This window comes from Molothrus ater, chromosome 5 (genome assembly GCF_012460135.2).
Source record: "Molothrus ater isolate BHLD 08-10-18 breed brown headed cowbird chromosome 5, BPBGC_Mater_1.1, whole genome shotgun sequence".
In the NCBI taxonomy this organism is placed as follows: Eukaryota; Metazoa; Chordata; class Aves; order Passeriformes; family Icteridae; genus Molothrus; species Molothrus ater.
In genome coordinates, this window is record NC_050482.2 from 60,532,687 (window position 1) to 60,538,957 (window position 6,271).

A 6,271-nucleotide genomic window follows, 5' to 3' on the forward strand; every position below is an offset into this window, starting at 1 on the left:
GTCCTCTCCCTAATTTTTGTCTAAAGCAGGAGAGCTTTTCTTAGATACTTAACATATTCAAGTAAGAACCAAGAACCTGGATTCCAATATATCTTCTACTTGAGGCAACTTAAACTTCCATCTTTTATATGAGCTTGGTGAGTAATGCAGTACTGATGGAATGTATCCTGCTTCCAAATAAAAAAGGTGGCTAGGCAGTAAAACCTGCATCTTACTTGTGAGTTCTGTGATCATGGCAAAAAAGCACCACCCTCATTTTCCTTCTCTCTGCCACAATAAATATTTCATTACCTCCCACAGATAGTAAGAGATTCAGCAGCAGAGCTGAAAAGCTCCAGTCCAGAAGATCCTGTAATTTGGGTCTTTGGGGAGTTTCTTGTGGTGTACATCCACATCTCCTCAGGCAGAGAATGGGCTGAGCCAGGACACCTTATAAAGCAGACAACTTCTCAAACACACAAGTCACAGAGCAAAATATGTTCCCCATCTGCTTCCTGAATATGTGGAAAAAACTGAAATGTGCAACATGGGACTTGAGAGGGGCCTTTGCAATCATATGGTTTTGTGAGTAGTAAGACAAGCCTCAACATTTTGTTTGAAATAAGAACTAGGAAGTAAGAAGCTCTGTTTTTTAAGGTAGATATAGTGATACAAGCATTTAAGAAGCCTCACAGGGGAAGTTCAGGCACACAAGGAATTCAGATATCTGCAAAGCTGCATGTGCAGAATTTAAATTTCAGTTACTTAAATGTAAATCTGTGAAATATCAGCTCAGCATCTAAGTGCTCCTGTGAATGGGAGCTCAGGCAGCTAGGTGAAGGCAACAAGGGAGCTCTGGGCCACAAGTGTCGGAGCTCAGTGCATCCCTCCGGGTGTCCAGAGTTGCTGAGGACCCCGCCGGGGGGCTCAGAGACCCTGACATGCAGCCCAGAACACCTGGGGATTTGATTATGACCCCTGGAGCAAGTTACCAGCTTTGTGTGAGGACATGAAAGTCACACAGGTTTGAATAGTGTAATAACAAAAATATCACAGGGTGAAAATGTAGATTTTAGGATTTTTGGTATGGGGGTTATGGGGACAAGATGGAGGAATCTGGGTGTGTCTAGCCTTTCTTATTCCTGTTCTCCATTTTCTGCAGTGATGTTGGCACTGTTTAGAGTAGAAGTGCACTGTCTAACATAGGTGATAGGTATTGGGAATTAAGTGTAAATATGTTATATGTAGTTTGTGGTATAAAAGGACAACACCGCCTTGGAGGCAGTCAGAGTGCCTGTGGCTGCTCTGCTGAGCAGATTTCAGCTGGGCAGGAAGAAAATTTTATAGATAAGAATTTATAAACAACCTCAAGACCGAAAAGTGAAGAGTCCAGACTCGTTCTTCAGTTGCGCGTGTCGAAACAGAGACATCCTACGCATCTCGGGGCAGCAATTACCAACTGCAACCCGAGAACAAGGACAACTGAAAGGTGCCCTAAAGTTCCTTCCAGCTTCCAGCTCGTGGCACTGTGTGGTCATACAAGGTCCATCCTGGCTTGGTGGGATTCTGACATGCAAATTGTTGCTGCAGGAAGCTGCAAGCTCAGCTGAGGGGCCAGCAATAGTCATTATGGGCTATGGGGCTCAAATGCCAGTAGTCTATTTTAAAAAGATCTTTTCTTTTCCTAGGAGCTTGTGCACAGCTATTTTCCCCCCTCTCTTTGTTCTCCTTGTTAAGAGGGTATTTCTTTTCCTCTTGCAGAAGCCACTTTCTCTTTTTGGTAGATGGCAGTGGTGCTGTGTGAGCTCCTGCAGTGTCAGAGCAGCCCTTTATAATTTGGGCAGAGGAATGGATGTGCTCTCAGTGTCTGCCCCCAGCTCCACCATCAGTTCCTTCAGTGTGTGAGTCACTCTGGGTGCCTGTCTCCATTTCTCCATCCCTGTGGTGGGCAGGACAGCAGTGTCTGTGTCAGGCACGTTGTTCCACACTGCTGGAGGCTGGCAGGCAGATCTGCAGTGCCCGTGGCACAGGGCAGGGCTCTGGCTGCAGAGCAGACATTCTTGCTCAGAGGAACTTTCCATATGCACTCTGTTTTCCTATTGAAACAGGGTACATCTTAAAAAAAGAATCTGTCTGTTTGACAGAAGATTTGCAAGGGACACCCACAGTGACTGGGGAGTCAGGGCAGACTGAAATCCTGCCCTGGGTTTGGGAGAAGCTCATCAGAGCCAGAGCTGGTATCATCAGCTGGTATTCTCCAGTGAAACAAAGATTATTTTCTTTGGGAGACCCACAGGCTCCTGATCACCCATTGCCTTGCTTCCCCTTCCAGTCACTTTTTAGATTATGTTATTTCACACCATGAGCCACTAAAAAGAAAAAAGGGATGCCGCACTTGATACACTGGTCACTCCAGAGCATCCCCTGGGAAATTCAGGATTTCTTTGTGTCCAGCTGGCTGAATTTGTTCTTCCACCATGACAGCATCTGTGATGGGAAGAAAGCTTTGGAGTACCACTACAAGTCCTGCTCTCCCCCTTCCTGTGCTGCAGAGTGCCAGCTGACAGCTTCCCTGTTGGGTCCTCATGCACTCCTTTCCACCCTGCCCTATTTCCAGGTTTTTCAGAAGGACTGTGTGGGAACAGCAGTGACAGACACTCACTGACAGCATCAGGATGCAGGACTCAAATGGAATATTTGCTAGTTAGTATCTAGTCATTGGAGTTACATAAATGTCCATTTTTACCTCAAAAAGCCTGTCAGAAGCAGCAGCAGTCACACCTTGCCTGGGCCTGAGGGGTCTCACAGGTACTGGGAGCACCAGAGGACTTGCAGCTCCAGCACCTAAATTTGTGAGACTGGGTAAAACACAAATATTCCCCTTGACATAACTGTGACACTTAAGTCTAGCACTACACTGATTTAAGACCTGAATGTTGTCCAGCCAGCAGCCCTGACCCTCCTGGCTGCACCAGCATGGCACCCTCTCCTTCTGGGTGCATCTTCAGGATGAATTCTTCACTCTAAAGCTCCCCTGTTTATACTTCCAAAGCAACGTAGCCATGGTTAGAATTTATTAATAGCAAGGATTTCTACCCTACTTCAGCATTCATTATAGTTGCAGTGATTCAAACCTCCAGCATAGACAGGAACTGCCTTGAGCTGAAGTTGAGCAAGTATCTAATAAAATATAGTCATGAGATGAATAGGAGTTATACAGTTGAAGTGCCTTGAGGATGCTTGAAAGATTTATTTCCTGGCTTCCTCTGGAGGGCTTTTTAGTAGGGAGGCTTGGACTCTGTGTGTGTATATATATCCATAGAGGAGAGAAAAATATTTTAAAGTTTTAAGGAGGGGAGGAAGGGACATTTACACTTCTTGAAGAGGTGCTACAGAGAAAGCATTCTTTATTTTCTGTGGACCTGCTGTATTTACAGCTGCTGAATTTCCTGTAGGAAAACAGATGTGAGAGCATCATTCACAGTCTTACAGGGAAATTTGCCACACAGTTGGGGTACATGCAGGGAGACACTCAAAGCTGTAGTGCCTGGAGACTGCACTGCTCTGTGGGATGTGGGTAGAGATTGTTTGAGCTCAGATGAGGAAGAGGCTGCTGGAGAGGATTCTGTAGCCAGACTCGGATTAAGGAGAAATAAATAACAATTTAAAAAATATATTATGTAACTTCAGAGCAACATCTCCAGGGCCTGGAAAAGGAGAGCTCAGTAATCATTTCATACTCTCATGTCCCTTTGATCTGTATGCCTGTCTTACCACACACCTCTTCTGTCTCAGCTGCAACTCCTCCATTGCTCCCAGGATCCTTGCTCCAGGGGCTGGAAGTAGGGGGGAAATCAGGCAAGGAAATTCCTGGGACTCTTCTCTTCAGCCTTTCTAGGCTGCATACATAAAGCAGTGACAATTTAAAAACAGAGGAAGTGTCCCATTGCTGCCAGCCAGAAGAGAGAGCCATTCCAAAGGGCTCTCTCTAGAACATGGCTCTGATTCTGCTTTAGGGGGGATACAGCCTGTCTGACCTCCTTAATCCTCTCTTATCAGCTGTTTTTGCCTTAAATGTAAGAAATTACATGATACAGCACCTCAGAAGTTTCCATCCACACTCCAAATAATGCTGTAAAGATGTTCCTTTGTCACCCCACAGGATTTTAGGTTCTCTCATAATTTTCTTCCTTTTCTCAAGCCTGCAGTGTGCCTCCCAAGTAATGCTTTTCCCTTGGTTATCTGACTTTAAAACACCTTGTTCCCAGACCCAGTTGACATTAAGATCATCCTGTGACTGTGTTCACAGGGGTCTTAGGATGAGGGAAGAGATGAGAATGTTGACTCCATGTTTCAGAAGGCTTGATTTATTATTTTATGATATATATTATATTAAAACTATACGAAATGAATAGAAGAAAGGATTTCTTTAGAAGGCTAGCTAAGAATAGCAAAAGAAAGAATGCTAAAAGCTTCTGTCTCAGACAGAGAGTCTGAGCCAGCTGGACTGTGATTGGCCATTAATTAGAAACAACCACATGAGACCAATCACAGATCCACCTGTTGCATTCCACAGCAGCAGATAACCATTGTCTACATTTTGTTCCTGAGGCCTCTCAGCCTCTCAGGAGAAAAAATCCTAAGGAAAGGATTTTTCATAAAAGATGTCTGTGACATCATCATTCTTGATACACATCACCTCAGAATTGGGCAAGGTGGTGACTGAATCTACCTCCTTTAAGAACAACTCATCCTATCCTGAGTGACCTGAACAAAGTACAAATAATCCTCTCTCTTTCTCTCTGCCCCTCTCTAGGGAAGACAGAGCTCAGTTTCCTCCAGATCTGTAATTTCTGGACAGACACAGGAGTGAGCCCACACCTAAATTTAACCCTGCATTCAGACCCACCCTTCATATGCTATGGTAACAGGATTGTATATAGAGAGCTGCTGAGCCACCCTCCACTTGAATTGCACCTTTTGTCATCTCCCTGGCATGTAAAATACTGTCTTGCATTCATGTGCTGTTCATGTGGGAGTAACCTGGGGCAGTCTGAGCATAGGAAAATCTGTGCATGTAGGAAAAGAAGTGGAATTGCCTTGAGCAAGACAACCTCATTTGACCCTCCTCCTTCCTTTACAGTTGGTGTTTCAGCTGGGACAGGGAGGAATGAGGGGACTGAGGCTAAGGCCAGATGTTGGCATCAGGCACACAGGAGTTGAACAGGTTTTCTCCATGCCTTCCTGCCAGTGCACATTAATCCTGAGCCACAGTGCCCTCTGTCATTCCAGCTCTTGATCCTTTTCCTTAATCCTTCTATTTATACCTTCTGAGCTGCAGTCTCCTTTCTTATGTGCCAGTTTTACACCAGTATAAATTCATGGATGTCTGTGGATTTGTTACTGGCTTACTCTCACCCATAAAAAAAGAGAATTAGACTCATCACTTCTAGGTACCAAATGAAGTATCCCCTGCCCCTTGGTTTTGTAAATACTCCTTGTATTCCTATTTTTTATCAGTTTGTTCCAACATACCAGCCTGCTGTTATTTTGGTGCTGTATTCCCAAAATGCACGCCATGATTCTGAAGCTGTGTCAGGGACAGTAGATACCTGCAGCTTCCTCCATGCTGAGTCAGCCTGGGATAGGCTCTCCCAGGGCTGTGTTCCTTGGCCCCAGCATCAGCCAGGAGATGTCTATCACTAGCCTTTTATTTTTCTCAGCTTCAGCCTTTATTTTTCTCAGCTGAATGTGGAGACATTCAGCCTGGCTAATGTAGCCTGTCCTTAGGGTTGTTCACTGTTCCTCAAAGTTCCATTGAGGAGAGCCAGTTAAAGATTTGGACCTTCCTGTCATCCATAGTGGCCAAATGGAGGAAAATGCCAGGAGCTGTCTTGCCTAGAACTGAAATCTAAAGGCAGCATGGTATGTTCTTAATAAAGGAGTGATTATATGAATCACAGTAGCAAAATGTTCTTGCAGAGCACATGCCCCACTCCCTGACTGCAGTGTCTGAGGGCAGCTGTCCATCATTCCAGGGGAGGGATTGGCCTTGCACAGGGGTTAGTTAGTGTGTAGCCCCCTGTGTTACAGAGGAGTAGCTACAATTCCAGAGTCTCTTTTAATGAAGTTTCTTGTGGCAGTTTATTGGACGAAAATAAATTCCAACTGGCCCATATAACAAATGAAACTCAATGACAAAAATGTAATGATATTTATTCACCCAGCTGCCAGCAAACTCACATGCACTATGAGTCATTCCAGATGTGGATAAAAACAAAGTCTGTCTGTG